A 21574-nucleotide genomic window follows, 5' to 3' on the forward strand; every position below is an offset into this window, starting at 1 on the left:
AAAGTACTGAAATATCTACGCTTGTTACGAGTTGCATACAAAATAAAACTTCTGCTAAGCTGGAGCAGCCAGCACTGGTGATGTTGGTATTCAAATTCCAGCTGCACCTTCCAAAAGTAATTTCTGTCCAAAAGTGATTTCTGACTTTGGATTTCCAGCTTAAAAAAAAAAATTATAAAAAATCATCTGTTAAAGGGAGTTTTGGCTTTCTGAAATACTGTTTTCTGAAGATTGGACTCTGAGGTTGAGTGTTGAAAGTAATCCATTCTGAAATAGTTCTCTTCCATCTCTAGTCTTGGGGCTATTACATCAAATGGACTGATGCTGCTTTAGTCAAATGTGAAACAGTCAAGTTGCTGAAAGTCATGTTCCTGGCCAGCAGTTAGGGGAAATTTATCACGAGGTTGGAAAATGCTCATGTTATCACCAGGGCTGCATGTCTGCCTCGAGGCTTTACCCAACTATAACAATGCCATAACAAATCACCCATCACAAATCAAAAAATACTGTCAAAAGTAGATTCTGAGCAATACTGATGTCAGAAGCTGCAGCATGCTGGGTTTAGCTGTAAAATAAATGGAAAAATGTGTAGTATCTATTGTTGGACATATTTTGTTGGCTTCCACCCTGTAAGTCCCACGGATATTTTCCCCCTTGTTTATTAAACTGTTTTCAATGCACTTGTTTTATGGAATGTTATGCCTGCCCCTACCACCTGACTCAGGCTGCCAGGCAATTTACTCAGGGGAACATCCCTAAGCTCTCATGCCAAAGCAACTAAAGCTATCCTAGGGATTTTACTGATACATAGTAACTGCTTATTGTGTATTTGTAAAGAGTCTAGTATCTAGAATAGATTGCTAATTAGATGCCAGAGTAAGTTTTTGTTGTTCTAAGACCTGGTCCTAATAACTTAATTTATTAAGTTGTACAAATATGCTGAAAATGTCCCCACCAGCTTGTGTTGTGCAATTACTTCTACCACAAGATGAGTATTTCAAAGGTCCCACTGAAACCAGGGCCATTATTTGTGGTAACGAATACTGTGCAAAGTGAAGAAGGGTTGACAGACCATGATCTTAAAGGAAAAACAAAATAATTTCATAACTCTTGAAAGGAGCCAGACTTTCAGTCCCAGTGTCTGTATCAGCCAGACTCTTGCAGAGACTATTGCAGAGGTCCATGTGACTATACTACTTACACATAGAAAGGAGTGCATCCTAGTTTGGCCTTCCATCCAAGGGATATCCACTGCAAGCTTGCAGCTATGATGGCTAAAAGCATGCAAGGAGGCACCAAACCAAGCCTGGCTCATGTGGCATGCAGGAAGATCAGCTCTAGTAACTCAATTGTAAATCTGAGCTCAGTGTCAAGTGTGCTCAAAATGTGGCTCTCACTTCAAAGAATGAAGGCAGCCTCTTTCAAAAGCTTCTAGTTTTTATAGCTATACAAAAGTTAACTCTTGCATAAGTCATGTTGTACAGCTGGATATTTGTATGTGTGTGTATATATATATATCTTCATACTTTGTTATAAATATAGTACACATGTATTTATACAGGCACCCTGTCCTGTGTATGTCACACTAAGTACTTTCTTGGCAGGTAACAGAAGTTATGGAAACAATTAAAATTCCTGTAAAACACTGGATTACTTATTTATGTAGAAGAGTGTGTGGTGTTTGAAGAGGAAAAAAGGCAGATCTGTACTTTAAAACCAAAGTGTAAAAACATTTTGGAGTGTTTTTACCAGAAGGTCTTTTTGTCTCTTTTTGTTTTGACAGGAAGGTCTGAATATCAATAATATAGGTCTATGTTTTGTACTCTGGTGTATCTTGTTAGTAAACATTTACAAAATTATGGGGTTTTGTGGCCAGTAACCAACTATGTCCATTTCAAGGCATGGGGCAGTGTATGAGAACAGTGCTCTTAGCTGCCCTGTAGTGCAAGAACTTGTTAAAATTGCTTTCTGCTCTGGCTTCATGTTAGTCCCTTATTCACTTTGATCTAGTGCCTGTCTGACTGAGAGATTAAAAGTGGCAAAAGGCACAACCAGTATTTAAGAAGTGATATAGTAGCTGAGCAATTTAATTTCAGCTAACAGCGAATATCTTGATCCGGAGAATCTGCAGCTGCATTTTCCTGTGGGTTACGTGACATGTTGGTGCCAAGATTTGCTTTGCAAACTCGTGAATGGGTTCAAGTTTGTCCATCTTCTAGCTGTGTTTTTTTTTCTCCACCCTTTTCTCATGAATAGACTTGAAAAATACTTATGACAAGATTTCTCTGGACTCGCCACATCTGATGGTATCTTTTTCAACTGTGATCTTTGTATATATGAACTTCTAAAACAATTGGGAGGTGTGGTGCAATGTGCTTCCTTGGAGGGAGGGACACTGTTAGTAAAGATTGCTAATTCTCTGAGAAGAGTCAACCACACAAAATGCTAATGCCATAGCTGGGAGGAGTCTCTGACTTTGGATCTTAACTCCCTTTGGGCTGTGCTGATGACTTGGAGCCAGGGAAGTTTTTGGTCAGTTGTAGTGAAACACTGAGATGATTTTAATTTTCCTGACAACTACATATCTCGATATATTAATAAGTTCAGGGTTCTAATAAACTACCTGACTTGCTACATGAAGTAATTGCATGCAATTAACAAGTATTTCAGATTGTTCTGCATGTGACTTAAAAGCTCAGTTGACCAATCAAAGATGATTTGGCAGTACTAAAGCTCGAGACATCGTTGCATGAACTTTGTGTAAGAGTGGGTTCATTCAATAAAAAATGAAAGGAGCATTTAAAGAGCCTTTTATTCCTGTCATAAAGATGCTTTGTGCTGTTGTCATTGTGTATTTGAGAGAACGGTTGGGGATGGATGCTGCAGAAAGTTGTCTCGTATTTTGATTGTCTTTTCTTTGAGACTTCTGTGATTTTTATCTTCAGTGCTCTGACATGACTGGTGAGTTACAGCTTCTGGTTTGAAAGGGGATTTCCAGTGTAGTCAGTATCTGTGTAACCCATAAATCAGTTACTGCGGTTGCCTCAGTTCTGTATATTGCAGGGTTTTTTAAGAATGTGATCTGATGTTGCTTCTCCTTCAGCCAAGGGAGAATGCCAGCCTCAGTAAGGTTGGGCTCAGAGTTTTGAGTAGTAAATGCCTGCAGCCAAAGTGAGTGCAACCCTATCGGGGCTCCTCTGGCTCTGCTGCAATGATTTGCTGTACTTTGCTGGCTTTTGTGGGTTTAATTTTAACTCCGTGAAATAAAATTAATCAAATCTGCTTGGCTTTGTTTTGTGGTTGGGTTTGGGTTTTTGGGTTTGCTTTTTGTTTATTTAGCAGCGGAGCACTAATAGGTAGGTAATCTTGACTGTATTTGGAAGACACATTTCAGCAGGTGCTCTGCAGTGCAGCACAGCACCAGTCACACAAATCCAGCAGTCACTGCACTGCCGTATCTCAGTTTATTGTGTCATAGTAGCTCAGCTTCTGTGAATATGTGTGCTGGTGGAGTTTTATCACATGTGTGAGTAGTAGCATACTAGAGTCTCCTCTATCAGTTGTTACAGTGGGAGATAATAGAAGTCTGTTCTCATTTAAAGCTATAGCAAAATGTATTAAGAAGTCTTCATTAATGTATATTATAGTAGCATAGGACATTGTAGATTACATCATATAAATTTGTTATGATAAACATGATCAACTATTTTAAAATTGTCTATGAAATGCAAGTTTCTGTTGTTGGGGAAAAAATAAAAATAAAGCAAAGCCCCCACAAGTTTTAAAAAATACATAAATTTGAACTGGGGAGAAAAGATGAAAAAAAACCTCTGACTTTTAGTAGGTTAGTCATGCTTTGAACATCTGGAATTAAAGCTTTCCTTAAACATAGCTTTAAGTTATGCAGTATTAATCCCAAAGTTTTGTGAGGGCATGCAGAGTTTAGCCTAGGAGTCAGATATTCAGTGCTGGCATTAGTTTTTTGCATTGTTTCCACATTCTGGCACTCCATTCCATTTCCTCGCCTCATTGAGCACTGATAGGGACATAAAGTGACATAACTAGATTTTTCTGACTGGTGCAAGGGAAGCAGCCTGAAAGATAAACTTTAACCTGTCATCCTGTCAACAAATTTGCATTGTTACAGAAGTAAGAATTTAAATGCTGTGGAGTCAATAATAGTATGCGGGGACAATGTATTAAGATTAAAAAAAAAGAAAAAGTAGATATTTGAAGTTGGGCAATTTGGATTTTTTTGTTTTGTTGGTGGCTTTTGCTTTTTTTCCCAGGCTAAAAATAGGAGATAAACATCCAGGTCTTTGATTTGCTCTTTCATAATTCTGGCATAAGAAAAGTTCTGAGTATTTTTGCTCACCTAGAGCGTGGAATTCTAAACCTGCAACAAAAGTTGAACATATTAATAGGAAAATTATGAAAGAATTGGGTCTGTCAGTGTAGTTCTTGGGTATCTAACTTCTCTCAGCAGTCCATCCTGTGTCCTAGGCATGCCAGAGTTCAGTTATGCAACCTTGGGAAATTTTTCTTGTGCTGAATGCACTCTTCTCTTTATTAAGGCTAATGGGAGTCATGTGTTTGTGTCGGTGGGAGAGCAGACCCTTACAAATCTTTCTGGTATATTTGGTGGAAACAGAGCTCACGTTCATTATTGCTACGTTCTGGGCAGTTGGATGGCTCATTAGCAGGACATTAATGATGTTCAGTGCTTTGCTTTACTGGCCATGAGGATGTGGTGAAAATATAAAACGAGTGACTTCTCAATCTGCTGATTTCCTGTATTGCTGGATTAATTTCTCTCCGTTGTGTCCTTTCTCCCATCATTACCTGTAACCTGGGGGATGTGATGCTCTCGGGCCACTGAGCCCATTCGTCGGTCCCCTCTCACTGGGAACTTGACTGCACCTCGGTAGCAACCTTTCCAGTCCTTCTACAAATTTAAGACGAGGAACATAAACACCGATCAGAGAGGAGCCAGGTTTTAGCCGTGGGGCTTCCAGCATAGCATTTTTACAGTGCTCTCTGCGTGGGGAGGGCAGTGAACAGGGTCGTGCAGAGACCCAGGGGGGGGCGATGGTGCAGGAGCCGCTTCAGGGCTTAGCTGAGCAGATGTTCTGCGAACCTCATGCGAACAAAAACCAAACCCGACATCTCCTCCCTGCCGAGCCGAGCCCTCGGCCAAGGTCCTGCGAGGCTCGGTGGGAATTTGCTTCCCCTCAGGAAGCTCCGGCTTTGGGGTGGTTTATCTCGCTGGGAGAGAACAATAGGCTATTAGAGCCTGAGGACATGCGTTGTGCGGGGCTGGATGCCCGCAGATTCGGGATGCTGGGAGTGAGGGGAGGGTGGCCATGAGGGAGCGCGGTGGGCAACTCCCCCTGTGGAAGGGACAGAAACAGTGTTGGCGAAGTAGAAGCCTTTGGTTGGTTTGTTTCTTGTTTTCTTTTTTTTTATTATTTATTTATTTATTTATTTATTCTTCCTGATACAAAATCTGTCTTCATTCTTCAGCTTTTAAGACAAAACTGTGGCGTCACTGATTTGTTTGTTGTCGTAGTGGGTGGAGGAGTGGCTGGAAACGGCTGAATTGCAGGTGAAGTGTCTTGCTGCAAGCAAAATGTGCTGGCCTCCCCAGTTTTACGTGGAACAGGACAGGGAGGCTTCCATGTCTACATGGGAGTCCACAGACATGATTTTATCTTGAATGTAGCCTTGGAGTCGGTCTCCCTTTCCAAGGCTGTGCACATCTGTAAGCAGTTAGATAAATTATGCCATTGATATCTCAGAAATTAGTGTCAATCTTGCTGTACCAGGGATTTGTTGTAAAGATAGAGGGGGATACTTTAATGTACAAATAAGGGATGCCTCAACATTGTGTGCCTATAGCTTAAAGGTGCACTTTAATTAGACCCATTTTTATATCAATGCAGGTAAAATACATAGAGCTGCAGAGTGGGCATACATTTTGAGTCAGATAAGACAACATTCAAATGGTTGCCCGTAGCTCCTCCTTTGTAGAACAGCCACAAGTTTCTTAGTCTCTCAGCTTTCACTTGCATACATATCCACAACAAACCTACCCTCCTGAGTTCTGTTTGAGTAGAATTTTCCTGTCTCTGTGGCTGGAGGAGAAGCCCATCCTATATGTAAATTGTACATCAGTTTATCTTTCCATGATGAGAAACAACAAGATGCCATGCTCTTCTGGACTGGCATATCTATCACATGTTAAGAATTTTATGTATATTTTTTCAATGTGTTTTTATCAAAATGTGTAATAATGAAGAATTGCGGCATTCCCTTTCTGGGTAGCTGTCTAGAGCATCCTGACTGGAAGCCTGCAGGAAGCCTCCCAGCCAAGTGCTTCTGCTCTGCAGCTCTTGGGTTGTATCTGAAGGTCCAGTACCAGAGATTTTGTCATCAGTTTGACAGAGGGACAAAACAGACTATCTGTGCAGGGATAGACATTTTAAATGTTAAGATATGCAAATCTCTCTTTTCTTTTCTTATTTTTTATTTTCAAAAAAACAAACAAAAAAGCCCAGGCAGTGGCAGCAGCTGTGCCATGTGAGTGAGTGTGTCATGAGCCTGCTGGGCAGGGCATAGTGAAGGGCATTATTCTGCTGGGAGGTTGGCACTGGCCAGGGCCCTCCAGAGTAGCCACAAAGGATTTTCTGTTCAACATCTAATGCAACAAGAACATTCATATATCTGCAGAGGGTTTCCATGGAAACCATGTAAACTGTGATGCTAGCAGACAGAGGCAAAGGTTATAATGTTTAGAGGCCCTATTTTATTCTCTTTAAATGTTTCAGAGCAGCTGTATTTCTTAAATGATACTTTGAACCTGTGTAATGGTTTGTTCATTTTGGGGGGGCTTTTTTTTGGTTTTCTTTTGTTTTTTCTTTTTGACCCACCATTTTTCATGCTTGTAGTGAGGAGGTCAGATGAGCTGTAAGAATAACAATGAAAATGTGGTTTTATGTTGTGGTGGGGTTTTTGTTGTTTTGTTTTTTGTTGGTTGGTTGATTGTTTTGGGTTTCTTATTGTTGGGTTTTGTTTGTTTTTCTCCCCTGCATAGAATCACTCAGATGTCATAATTTCAATCCATTTATCTTTTTGTTAGTGATAATGATGCAATAGGAAATAGAAAAACAGAGCATGAAGGAAAAATTTCAAGCTATTCTATCCATACTAGTACAATTCCGAAGTCTGACTCCTTCAGGTCATCATTCACTAACACTTGTTGGAAATTTTATATGCTTGTCTCCTCCTTGTATAGAGCCCTATGTTATTTATAGATACCAGTTTTAACATTCTTTGGCTTTTACTATGCTTTTAGAGTTCGTTTTTTTCTTAAATTTATACTAGAGTTTTAAATTTCCAAACATTTTTATTACTTTTTTCATGACTGAAGAAGCACAGCCACTACTTGGTATTAAAGGAAAGAGAAGTATTGGCTCTTCCATATGGATAGTTTGACTATCCATGTTTGCAGAATTGTGTTTCTTCATAGGTTCAGCTTCATTATCATGACAGGGTTTTTAAAATGACTGAACACGTTTCTGGGCTCATGCTGCATGTCAGCAAGAGGTCCAGGTACCTACTTGTTGTTCACCTGCTGCTCTGAGATCTGGTGTCATCACACTCTGTGGGTATTCACTCCTGCCACATAACTTTTCAACTTATTGGTTACTTTAAGCCAAATTTGTTACCAAGGTAAAAAATAATCCTCTTAAGCCTTACAAATGTTGATGTTGATATCGATATTGATTTTGATGCTGAAGTTTAACAGAGTGCCAGTGATCACAGTACAAGAATGGGGGGAAAAGAAAGTGCAGTATAAGCGTACACAGTTAATTGAACTTATGATCAAGTTATTTAAATACTCAATTTTAAACTGTTTTCTACTTTGAAAAAAGTACAATAATCTTCAAGGTTCCCATCTAATATAGACAAGTAACCTGGGCATGCCCATAAACTGCTGTACCTTAGCACGAGGGGCCAGGAAGGGACCAATTTTTTGTTTACTTATTTAATTTTTTCTCTCCCATGTTTTGTTATTTAGATATTGGATATATTATTGTCAAAAGCTTTGTATCCAGTGCCTCATTAATGTGACACTTAAAAATAACTTCAAAAATATAAACAAATTGGAATGGCTCCATCATTTTAGTCTTTTAGAAATGACTACTCTTTTAGTTCAATATCACCCAATTACAAAACACCTTTGACTGTAACATGAAGATGAACATAGGCTATACATAACAAAAACCTGTCTTCAGGTTTCATATAGCATCATAGGATAATTGCACTCTGTTAGGGATAGGGGTTGTGTACCAGGTAGGAGTTTTTCATCAGGAACTCCAGCTTAATGAATTTGAAGACAGAAGTCTTAGGAAGAAGTCTGTCTAGCATGCAACTTTCTGTGCTTTTTGTTACTCCTTTGTAGTACCAATTTTGATCCATTTTGATAATTTATCACAAAGAGAGAACATAATACTGATGAGGCCAGCAGAAATCAGAATTCCATAGCAATTTGCCAGAGAATTAAAAAGTACAAAACAGAAAAAACCCACACAGCAACCCACAAATAACACCTTAAATGCTTGTTCCAGTGCATACTGGAAATGTCACTCAATAATTAAGATTTTTAAAATAGAAATCAAGCTATCTCCCTGCCCAAAATAATGCAATAAATTAGTGAGTACAGTACATCTTAAAAACAAATCTAAATACTACTGAACTTTAAATGCCACATCCACTGAAAGCCCTCTAGAAAGATTTGAGACCAGATTCCTGAGACCACATTTGTCCTGCAAATTCCTTTCTTCCTCTTTGGAAAATGAGTTAAAAAAAATATTTCTGTTCATCTGTGTCCCCAGTGTGGCTGATGCACAGCTCTGGCTGCTCTGCAGCATTCCAGCACGTCTGTGGAAGCTGTCACCAGTGAGCCTTTGGCAGGCATCTAATCACCTATTATTCAGCAGGTTATTAATCAAGCCTTGTGGTATTTTTTGGCATGTTCTTATATTAATACAAAGATTTTGAATGTCTTCCTCAGTCGTTAGTTTTTCACAGACTTTAAAAAGCAAAACAAAACAAAACCTGCTACCCAATACATAAGTGAATAAGATAACTGAAAGCTTTAGGAAAGATGTGATATATTTTTATGCCTGAAGCAGATGTAATCTATACAACCTCAGACTGGGATGATTTCTGTGAGGTATTCAAATATTCAAAAATAAATATCACCAAAGCTCAGAACAAAATGTAATTTTACTGCAATTGTTAATTGTTTTTTAAATTGGTTGCTGGTGATTCATAATGATATAATTAAGTGAAAAAATTACCCCAACATCTCTCTGCACTCAGACTCTGAATTCCAGCCCATGGGTAACGTGTCTGATACTTGCTTTTAGTATAAACATAAGTGGATTTAGCTGCAGACAGGCAAATACCATTTTCAGGCCAGGTTTACAAACAGGCTTTGGCAATTCAAATAAGACAACTTATATGTTATTTTATAAATTGTCATAATACCTTGTATTGAAATAGTTTTATCTAAGAAACAGATCCATCTAATAGATTTGTTGGCTTCAGTCTTGAAATTATAAACAAAAAACCCAGTAGAAGTTAAAATTGGAAAAAATGTTTGTGGAAGGCCTGGAGGGCATCTTGCATGCTGAATGTGTGATTGATTGAAGGCTGCGTGTGCCTTCACCACTGTAACTGAGGTCTTCACAACTGGATTTCAGAGTCACTGGTGCTGCAGTTCATTCAAGGATTTGATTTGTTTCTTCTCTAAGAGGAACAGCAAAGCAGCTTTTATTCACTTGAATGGCAATACTCTAGTACAAAACAAGTGTCTCCTAAAGCTCTCTATGGTGGATGCTGTGTATTTGTGCTTCCTTGGCTGCTAGGAAATTATGTTCCTGGTACACTGGGCCAACTCCTCTTTGGACATGGAAATCTGACACTTTTATTCAGGCTTCATGAAACTACTTAGGATGGTTCAAATCTTGAGAAGTGTTCAGTGTGAGGCTGGGTTTACATTCTAGAAACCATTGCAGATGTTTGCAAGTCCTCAGCATTTTGCTGAGCCACCAGGATGCATCCATGCTCTGTAATACTGGTGTAGTTTGTTGTGGAGTGTCTTTGTGTTTCACGCAGACTTCCAGAGCTTACAAGTGATGATAGAGAAGAATTATGAGATGAAAGTAGGTAATATTGCTTGCTTACACTAAAAAATAGCGGTAATATAATAGTGAAATATTTATATATTCTCCTTTTTTTTTTTTTCTACTGGACTTAATGCTACCTCACCATGCCCCTCACAGTGTGTTGTACCAAAGCTCTTATTAGTAAATCTTCAGCACTTGACATGGAGATGCTGCCATTGCTCTGGGCACATCTGCTTCTCTGTTCAGTGCTGTGGGTAAGTCCAAAATGACCCTCTGACTTCACACTGCTTTGCTTGAAAGTCACTGGAGTATTTTTCCATTCCTGAAGGTGCAGAAGACCTTTGACTCTCTAAATTAAATTTCTTTTTCTAGTACCATGAGCAAGAAGTTGCAGAGACAAATGCAGGTCAAACGCAGGCTGAGTCAATTGAGATTAATGTACATATGTATATAGGTTAAACTTGGACTGCAAGGGAAACTTTTTGTGTTTACTAGTTAGGTAGCTGGTGGGGGTTTGTTAAATTATTTTCAAGCAAGTTGAAGACAATATTAGCACTGTGGGTAAACAAAGAAAAAATGTCACTGTACCATTCTAAATCCCAGGGATTTCCCTTGCAGGTATAGTTAAAGCAATGTGCTTTGAACACAGCTAAGTAAGAAGCTGCCTTTTAAACTTCCAAGAAGTTCCATATGGCCCTTCTCTGCTTCATACTTTCCTCTTCCCTCCTACCCCAAATTGCTTTTAATCCTGTATCCAGTTTAGGCCCTAGGTGCATGGGGAGGTGTGAGGCATAGCTTAGGAGATGGCATTTGGAGCTGAAACAGGGGAGCTGGGAGGACCATGGTCAACTCAAGCCAGCCAGGAAAACATTAAAACTGTAACATAAGGTGTCTTAATTTAAGTCCTCTAGAGATGATAATTTTGTATGTATGGGGCACATGGCCATACTCTTAGACAAATTCTGCATGTTTCTTAACTTTTTTCATGTTATGTTTAACATACATTTATATTTATATTTGTGAATGGACCAAGGAGGGGGAAAAGTGTCCCATATTCTAAAGCCAAGCTATTTTCAGTGGTGGAGAAATAAGTAGTATTCTTTGGAGACTGAATGAGGGGAGGAAAAGACTTTGTCAGCATCATTTGGTAACAGTGATTTAGAGGTTAGTGACCTCGCTTGCCTTGCACTTCCACTGATCCCAACAATTACTAATTTGAAATTACAATTAAAAAACTTGAGACAGCTGTAAGATACCCACTATGCTAGTTCTTCATATGTGGCAGTCAGTACATGCAGTTTTGTGGTTTTATCTAAAACATGCTTAGGTTTTGACTATAGCTACCATACATCAGCTTTTTTTGAAGTGCTGTTTAATGTTAGAATGTATGTACAGGTCAGCAAAATATTAAAATTCCTTTTTTGAGAAGCTAGCCAATTAAACACACCAATACCAGCTTGACTGTGTCAAAATATTGTGAATTTTGCTATTGCTCTTTTCTTAAAATTTATAGTAGAGTGATTCAGAGATCCCAAGATGAACTGAGGGGGAAACGTTCAGGGTGTGGTGCCTAATATAAATAAAGATACAATATGTTCTGAAGACTTTATGATTGAAGGCCTGGAGCAATTTCATCTTTTCTTCATGTCTCCAGTTACAAATGTCCCCTCTGTGGTTAGCTATTGGCTGGATTTCCCATTCCTCACTTAGGAGCTATGGAGGGCGTTGAGCTGCAATTCTGTATGGTCAGTGTGTGGCAGTGGTCTGAAGTGGGGTCTGCACTGAGAGCTTTGTGGTGGTAAAGGTCAGGATTTGATGTGAAGAGGAGGAACTCCAGGGGGTTGGGCTATAAAAAGGTCTGGCTGCCTGCTGCCATACACAGGATCGGTTGTTCGTGTAAACATTTGTAAAATCCAGCAGCAGATGCCTGGTGTCAGTCATTTGTGCTGCCCATCATTGTAGCCTCTGACCCTCCAGCAAAACCCAAGAGGTAGCTGCTTTGACCATGGCATTTCTCAGGATAATCAAGCTCCCATAAATCAGGAAGGCTTTTGACGTGCACTGGGATCAATCAGTTTTCTGTGCTATTTAATGTCACATGTTGTACCAGTGACCATGGGGGCTCTTACAGATTGCAGTAGCCATGGTCCTTTTCAGGTTGGTGTAAATCAATGAGATTTTTTTTTTTTTAATATTTATGTAACAAATTTGGTTCTTCTGCTCATTAACTCTGTGTAGGTCTTCATAGAAGAAGAAATTGTCTTCCCTGTGCATCTTTGCAGTTCAGAGGAAGCCCCAGTGCTGCTCTCAAGGCAGTGGTGCTGCTGCCATCCCTCATTGGGCTGGCTGGCTCCTCTGCCTGAGCTCTTCTCCACTCAGGTCCTTCATCTTTCTCCTAAATGCTCTAAGGGAATAATACACCTTCAGAAACCTGGCAACTGGAAGACCAGTTCATGCTGCTGTGATCCTCACCAAATCCTCTGTTGCAGTGGGAGGGGGGTTTCTGTGAACAGCAGGTGAGTTTTTACCCTGGAGCAAAGTGGGGGAAGTAACTTAATTTCCCTTGCTGTCATTCAGTGCATCTGGGCTTTGTGTGAGAGCAACTTTTTGTATATGCCGTAGGGAGAGATTTTCTTTTCCTTGGCAGCTCCTGTAAGTCTCCTTAGCTCTCTGCTACAGAGAGGACAGCAGGCTTGCCTTTGGATAGCAGCAGGTTATTTAAGCTCAGTGTTCAGATATTTTTGAGTATCCTCTGTGTGAAATTTTAATTTAATGCTGCTATAGAAAAACAGCTTAAACTAACAGAAACTTAATAAAGCTCTTTTTTGTTGTGCTTTTGTTTTTTGAACTTCAGTATAACATAAAAGACAAAAGAAAAACAGGAAAAGTGGGTGTGAGATAGGACTGACACATTTGTCAAGCTTAGCAAGTACAGGGGCTATTTACAGTTTACCAAGCAATTTTAATTTATTAGCTGTTCTGGTGCTTTTAAGTGATTTAAAGAGGTGATTTTTTTTTTAATTGCTTTAGGAATAGTTGCTGTCCATGGGCTCCATGCCATTCCACTGCTCACCCTGTGTACTCAAACACGAGTGACAATTGCTGACACTATTGTTTCAAAACATACGCATATATTTACACATCCAAATAAAACTTACATATGAGGAAATTATAACTCAGTTTTAAAACTGTTTCTGGTAAATCGCTGTGAATCAGGTACTTGTTAAATATAACAAATAAAACGAGGAAATATAATTACTGCAACAAAAAATTTTCTTATAAAGGAACAAGTTTAGGAAAAGGAAAAAAAAACAATGTCATATCTGTGGGTGACTGACCTTTTCTTAAAGTGAATGTATAGTGACACAAGCTATAATGTTTTTTTAAAACTACAGATCAATAGTTCACATTTGCTTCCATCACACTCATATAGATAAATGCTGTGGCAAACTGTGGTCTGCAGAAAGAGAGGATTTTTAGTGAATTACAAAGATATGACATTAATCCCCCTTTTTGGCTCTGACATCTCAGTACTTTTTTGTTTCTCACAGTGCAGCCACACCCTTGCCTGGCTGATTCAGGAGTACCCATGTGCATCACTTCACCCCCAAACTCTGAATTCTTCCTCTGTTACTTCTCTGTAACCACTTTGCTTTTGTAATTGGATTTGTTCTAACTGGAATGGTTTGTATAAAGAACAATATAACCTCAAAATGATGTTCTTGTCTGCACAACATTAACAATTTGCTAGTACAACAAGAAAATGTCATTCTATGGAGTGAAGCAAAGCTGCTCACTGCTCGAGGCTCACACAATACAGGGATGGAAACAGCCCAGTTACACACAGTCTTTCCTCAGCACAGGAGGTTCAGTCCTGGGCAAAATGGGCCTTGGATCTGAATGAGGGGTTGTCCATTTGAGACAGCTTTTGTCTTCTGTTGTCCTGTCACAGGATAATGGCAGCTGGGTAATTAGCTGATCAAGGATTCTCTCCAACATTAAAAACTGTCACACATCAGTGAAAGAACACCAAAATGTGAATGATTAAAGCAGTTTGGATCTACAGGGTTAAGCATACAAGTTAATTTGTGAGACTTAACACATGCAAATAGCATTTATAGCCATGTCTTGCAGCATATTGGATACATAAACCCATTTTTCTAGGCTTGGGTTTTTTTTTCCCCCACTGCTTGTGCTGCCAAATGTTGGCAGGCTGGCCTGCAAATGTGAACTTTCAGACAGCATCTGCTGCAGGAGGGGTGCATTATGAGGAGCCTTGCTTAAGAGAGAAGTCACATTTTCAGCTAAAGGTAAAGGTATAGCCCTTGTGTTTTGGGTGGCTGAGATAACCCACTTCTTTACCTCGCTTTTTGATACTAAAGAGTAGCTGGCTCGGTTCCAGTTCACACTGGGAAAAGTGTGAGTTGCACAGCTTGAATATTTATGGTGACTTTCATACTGCACTATGTAACTGGGCAAAAATAATGCTTTAGATTTAAAACAAACACAAAAACAAGGTTCAAGTACACTCCGGTTCTTATTTCTTAGCAAAAATATATACTGTAGCCACATAGACTCTTTAATGTGGTGTCTGAAAGGAGATGATGATTATATCATTAGCTTATTATGTTTTAAGCAGAATGACATATTAGGCAGGCAGTGCTGGATTAGAATATTGGATTTGGAACCAGTTTGGGCTGTGGTGTGACAAATTGTTTATTGCCTTCATTGCTACTGGAAGGAGTGGTATTAGACACCCCCATATCATCACCGCCTCTGTTTCAGAACAAACATTTGTGTAGATATGCAGTTAACTGGCTGGGGGAAATGATGCAACTGAAAATAAATCCATTTTTAAAAACCCAAAGTTAACAAACAAGACAAAACAAACAACAACCAACCAAACAAACAAAAAAACCCCAACAAAACAACAAGAACAAACCAAACAAAAATACCACCAAAAAAAAAATCCCCCAAAACACCAACAAAAAAACTTTCCACCAAACAAAATCTTAAACTCAGCCAAGGAGTGGTTTAACCTGCCCATTCTACCCTCTGACCTTACAAATATCAACTGGCGTCAGTCTGAACAGGTGATACAGGGAGAAAGACTGAATGGCTGGGAAGGTTGAGAGAAGGTACACAGCACCTGCAGGATGGACAGGGGATCAGACCCAGCCAGCATGGGTTTAGGAAGGGCAGGTCCTGTCTGACCAACCTGATCTCCTTTTATGATCAGGTGACCCGCCTGGTGGATGAGGGGAAGGCTGTGGATGTGGTCTATCTGGACTTCAGCAAGGCCTTCGACACCGTCTCCCACAGCATCCTCCTGAGAAAGCTGGCTGCCCACAGCTTGGACAAGCGTACTCTGCACTGGGTTAGGAACTGGCTGGAGGGCCGGGCCCAGAGAGTGGTGCTGAATGGGGCTGCTTCCAGTTGGCGGCCGGTCACCAGCGGTGTCCCCCAGGGATCAGTGCTGGGCCCAGTCCTGTTCAATATCTTCATTGATGACTTGGATGAGGGGATTGAGTCCATCATCAGCAAGTTTGCCGATGACACCAAGCTGGGGAGAAGTGTTGATCAGCTGGAAGGCAGGAGGGCTCTGCAGAGGGACCTGGACAGACTGGAGAGATGGGCTGACTCCAATGGGATGAGCTTCAACAAGGCCAAGTGCCGGGTCCTCCACTTTGGCCACAACAACCCTATGCAGCGCTACAAGCTGGGGACAGAGTGGTTGGAGAGCAGCCAGGCAGAAAGGGACCTGGGAGTCTGGATTGACAGGAAGCTGAACATGAGCCAGCAGTGTGCCCAGGTGGCCAAGAAGGCCAATGGCATCCTGGCATGTATCAGAAACAGCGTCACCAGCAGGTCCAAGGAGGTGATTCTGCCCCTATACTCAGCCCTGGTAAGGCCACACCTTGAGTACTGTGTTCAGTTTTGGGCCCCTCAGTTCAAGAAGGATATTGAGGTCCTTGAACAGGTCCAAAGGAGGGCAACCAAGCTGGTGAAGGGACTCGAACACAGATCCTATGAGGAGAGGCTGAGGGAGCTGGGGCTGTTCAGCCTGAGGAAGAGGAGGCTCAGGGGAGACCTCATTGCTCTCTACAACTACCTGAAAGGAGGATGGAGCCAGGCAGGGGTTGGTCTCTTTTCCCAGGCAACTCTCAATAAGACAAGAGGGCATGGTCTTAAATTGTGCCGGGGGAAGTTCAGATTGGATATTAGAAAGAATTTTTTCACGGAAAGGGTGATCAGACATTGGAACGGACTGCCTGGGGAGGTGGTGGACTCTTCGTCCCTGGAGACATTTAAAAAGCGACTTGATATGGCACTCAGTGCCATGGTCTAGTGACTGTGGCGGTAGCTGATCAAGGGTTGGACTCGATGATCTCTGAGGTCCCTTCCAACCCAGCCTATTCTATGATTCTATGATTCTATGATAAGGTCTGATGGCTTTAATTTTTAATGCAAATACTACTCTGTGTCAATTTAAGGGTGCAGTTTGAATTTAGTGCTAGCATACAGCATCACTTTGTATTAGTAAAATCAGTTAATATAATTTTCAAAAAAAAGCTACCTATCTAGTGTGGTAGAAGTATTTTCAGTTCCACAAATTGCATCTAGAAACTCTTAATGTCTGAACAGACATCTTACTCATCTGGGTGTAAGATGAGACTTATAAATGAAACCCAGACCTGTTGTTAAAACAAAAAATATCTGTCAACACTTTGTCAGGTATTTATGGTATTTATGTCAGCTATTTATTTATTTATCTAGAACAGATGTGGTTACTCAAATTTTGGTAAGGACATATAATTATAAGGGAGAGGATGGACAGTTGACTTTCTAATTGCGGAGGCCTGCATTGGTGACCCTTGTCCGAGTTCAAATTCTCCTATGTATTTCCCTGACCCTCTTAACAGTTCCCTCCTATTCCTTAAGTGTGTTTCTTTCTGCCAACCTAGTTATGTAGCTGACAGTGCTGGCTAATGCCAACCAAGGCTTTGACTCAGACTGGAACCTGCCTGTTTCACAGGGAGGCTGGAACTGAGATCCAGAGACACCCGCTTTGCTTCCAGCAAGTCTCCTGGCAGACAAGATATTGGAGTGGGGGAAGAAAGAGCAGACTGTTCCTTAAAAACAAGGAGGTGAGAAATAGCAAGAGCAGAATAGCACAATGTGTCCCTTAAGAAAGAAAGGCTCAGGTGCAGATGTAGCTGGAGTACTGAGACCTGAGGTCAGCTGTGCCTGGCCAGATGCTACTGCTTTGCAGTGCTGGAAACTCTCAAGCAGGTGAATTGTGCTATATAGAGAAAACAGGGATGTCTGAAACCAGCCATAAAAATCAGCATAAAAGGTAGGCTAATGTTTTGTTGCTAGGTGATCTAATGATTTCATCCTCTTTATGTTGCTCTGTCTTTCTCTTATGGTGGTATTTATTTTTATATACGTTTTGTATACTATGAAACATATGTATATATCAAGTCAGTGCTTTCTGGGGTGTTATTTGGCATGATAAATTTTTATTGCGTACAGTCTCCTGCTCTTTTTTTTTCCCTTCAGTATGCTTTGTTTCTCTGACCTCATTATTATTTTTGAGCTGCTTTTTGTGATGTGACTTTGAAAAAGTTATTTCAACAAAAGCATCACAGTATGTTACTTAGACTTCCTAAAGCATCACATGGGAATGCTCATCTGAACTTAATGTTGCAGACTAAAATCAACAGTCCCAAGTTCCTGGAATAAATTAGAAGATTTTGTTAAATAAAACTTATTTCTAAGTGAAGAGATGTATATCCTCCTGACAAAGGTGGAATGCTCTACTTTCTCCCTGTATCCCAGTTACAAAATACAGAACAGAATGTGGAGGCCAAACCCATAAGCTATATAAAGCATCAAAGCAGGGGAGGACATGACCTGTTTTCTTTTCTGGCTGTAGCAGAGTTCAGTTCAGCATGAACCAGGAGGACATAACCAGATAGGGGAAGCAAAAAGTTACCCTGTAGCAAAAGCATTCAGGCTTCTTTGTTTCTCAGGCCACTATGATTATTTTCAGCAGAGATAGGGAATCTGTTTTAAAGAAACTTTTGCATGCTGACTTGCTCTTCTTAGTTTCTTTTACCCTGTTGGAGTAGCTGAGACATAGATGGGAAAACTTTTCTTTATACTTTGAATCTTTTTGTCATGACTGCATATGCATGTTAAGCTAAAACATGGGCTAAAATGTGTGTCTCAGCTGGGCAAATGATGGCTCTCACCAGGACAAAATCAAATCCTCATTTAGGTTTGATTTCTCTGTGTATGTTTGTCCTTTCTGACTAGTCTAGATACAGAGTCTCGTTGCTATAAGGGTGTATGGTCTCTCATTTCAACCTATGTCTCCAGTTCTGGAACCACTTAACCAGTGTAACAGCCATGAGAAACGTTAGCTGGTACCACTCAGCAGGGTGATCACTCGCTGTAATTCATGAACATCAGCGAAAGGGGTGTAAGCCAAAAGCAGCCTTGCAGCAAAGCTGATTTTTCTTTTAGGCAAAAGAATCTCACCAAAACCTGGTGAGGGGGAGAGAATCCTCCATCACAATCCATAGCTTTTGTGGTCTGGATTTTTTGTGAGTACTTCTGTGTTGTTGGCAGTCCTGTGCTGAGAAGGAGGTACAGATTTCTAGATCCCTAAAAGCTAGGCACATTTTTAACAAGTGTCCCTTGAGGGAATAAATAATAAAAGAATGGTTGATTTGTTTGAAAATTTTCCAGCTGAACAGTAGGGGTTATATGAGAGTCAGCCTGGACCCAACAGAGCAGGCATTGAACCAGACCTAATAAGAACAACTGGACCCAATACCCATATTATGTTCAGTAATGGAGGTTTTTTTGTAGTACAAGGACTTTAATGTTGTAATATTAATTGCTAGAGGTATCAAACCAGTCTGAAAGGAAAGAGGAAAAATTGAAGTACAAAGCAATTAGAAAAGTCTCTTTTGTGGATTTTAAGTTTTGCCAGCCACATTTCTGTCTTTTTACTGATGAATGGGTTTTTTCTGTCTCTGTAAGAATGAATTGTAAAGTAACAGACTTGAACTAATTATGTCCTGTAAACCTATAATAATAATAACAACAAAGTTTTTTGAAGTTCAGACGTGTGTATTTGGGTCCAGCCAACCAAGTGGACCAGCAGGTGAGAAAGTTTGCTGCTCAGGGTTAAGAGCATTCAGGAGCATTTTAGGAAAACCAATTGGATAAGGCAACTCATGGGAGGAATAAAAAGAAGAAAAGAAAGAGTTGCACCTGGTCAATAATTCAAGCAAGGTTCTTGCCATCTGCTTTTCTAGTCTGCTTTCTGTTACCAGCTGGTGCTGGAAGGTGTCTGTTCTGACCCAGATGGAGGTATTCACCCTGGTGCAGGTGGAGAACCATGTAGGTTGAGGGGTCTGGTCTCAAGCTCTTCATACCTTGTGGCATTTGGAGAGCAAGCTTCTGGGTTATGATGCTTTTTTCTATTGCTGCTTAAACTCTGCTATTTCAGGAAAAGGCAGAGAAAGGGAGTTGTAGTACCTGGTTACATTTATAAGGGTATATCCTCTAAGCTGAACAGAGGGGAAGCTGAAATCAAATTTCCAAATGCTGTCCCAAGACATTTATCATTCTTCTTCAATGCTTCCAGCTTGAAAAAACAAGAGTTCATTCTTTAGAGAAACCTTAAGCTTCTTATACACTTCTACTCGATTCTTGCCAAACCCCCACTTCCCTGATGCAAGCCCTGGCATCCTTCTCCCCAGCATCCCCAAATGAATCACATGGAGCAGGCTTCCTGGTTGTCAGCCAGAAAATACTGAATGAACTCCCTGACATTTTGTGATTCTGTGAACTCAGACTTCACCTGAACAGTGAATACAAAACCCACCAATATGCCTCCGCTGCCTCCATAATGAAGCCATCAGAGTTCACAGAGCTTGCCTCTAGATTGTGAAATGTATGTCCCAGAATGTGGGATGTTCATCCACAATGCCAGGTACCTCCCTGGAAGCTCTGTGTGTGCAGCTGGATAATGTTGTATCCCTGAATGCATTTTCTCCCTCAAAAAAACCCCCCCAAAAAATTGTAAAGAACAAAACCAATTCCAACTTGCAGTGATTCTTTTCAGAATAATTTTAGTATTTGTATTTTGTATCAATCCCAAATTTGATTATAATCTGTAATACACAAGGAAATCAAATATGTGGTTTTCTTGTACCTTATCTTCTAATGCTTTCCCAGCTCTGTGGGTGAAAATCCATCTGGTTTCCTCTCTGGGGTTTCATATTTGGTAGCAGGGCTGCCATGTCCCAGGATTTCATCCTTGCACTCTTCCTTGCAGCGTGCCAGCATGGCTTTGTGGGCATCAGTGTGGGAAACTGGCTGAAAATCAATTTGTCTCCTTGTGCCAGCCTGGTTCCTGGCGTGGCTGCGAGCGTAGGGTGCAGCACAAGGACTGAAAGGTTTCCTCTGGGGCAGGAGGAGGGCTTGGGCTGCTGAAGCTTGTGTGAGCAGGGCTTCCTGGTGTTTCATCTAGCAAATACCCAGGGCTGTATTTGGAGGAGTTCACTGTCCACAGAATGCCTCAAAGAGCAGTTGCACCCACCCAAATGAGGGATGGGTGAACTGTGGTAGAGAGCAAGGGCAAGGACAGTTGAAACTGCTGATACCACCATGTGAACCCATGCTGTTTAGTACTGCTCGACAACTCTCATTCCTTGATGGTTTGCTTTTGTTCCTCTGAATTTACATGCTAACTATATTTGCAAATGTTATATTAAATATATTGCTGAATGTCCATATTTGCATGTTAAAATGCATTTTCATTATCCACTATCTTGCCCTACGAATCTTGATTCTCTTTGTTCTTCAAACCTGAGAAAATGTCCTTCCTCAGTACCCGTTTGAGGAACAGTGTTTCTGAGTGTGCTACTGAGCCTGATTCTTTGTATGAAAATTCAGGTGTCTGCTTATCTGTTCTTGATCCAGTTCAGGTTGTGTTTACAAATGCTTATCAGTTTTTTTAAAATAAAGCTTTAAGCCAAGACATGAAAGTTTCTACCAAGACATGAAAATTTGTGTTTTTCTCTAATGTAACGAGCTTCATTTTTTTCTAATGCAATTCAGTGAGAATCTTTGTGTACAGTTGCACACAGGAGGAGGAAAGCTAAACACAGCTATTTGCTGTGGGTGCAGCCACAATCCTGCACAAACCAACATACGACCTCTTCTTTGCAGTTCCTTCAGTGCCTTTAAGTGTGTCCTGAAAGTGCAGCCACCATCCATAGCTCTGCCAAGATCCCCTGGCAGCCTTCAAGCAGCTTGGTGCCTCATCTTTAAGCTGAGGTTATAAGATGCTTCAG

The 21574-nt window shown here is 40.6% G+C and overlaps 1 protein-coding gene across 7 annotated transcripts in view; it reads left to right on the forward strand.

The window, feature by feature from the left end:
• ADD3 (adducin 3) overlaps positions 1 to 21574 on the forward strand; it is a 98546-nt gene that overhangs the window by 49342 nt on the left and 27630 nt on the right. The window lies entirely within an intron of this gene.

Source organism: Calypte anna, chromosome 6 (assembly GCF_003957555.1).
Source record: "Calypte anna isolate BGI_N300 chromosome 6, bCalAnn1_v1.p, whole genome shotgun sequence".
Classification (NCBI taxonomy): Eukaryota; Metazoa; Chordata; class Aves; order Apodiformes; family Trochilidae; genus Calypte; species Calypte anna.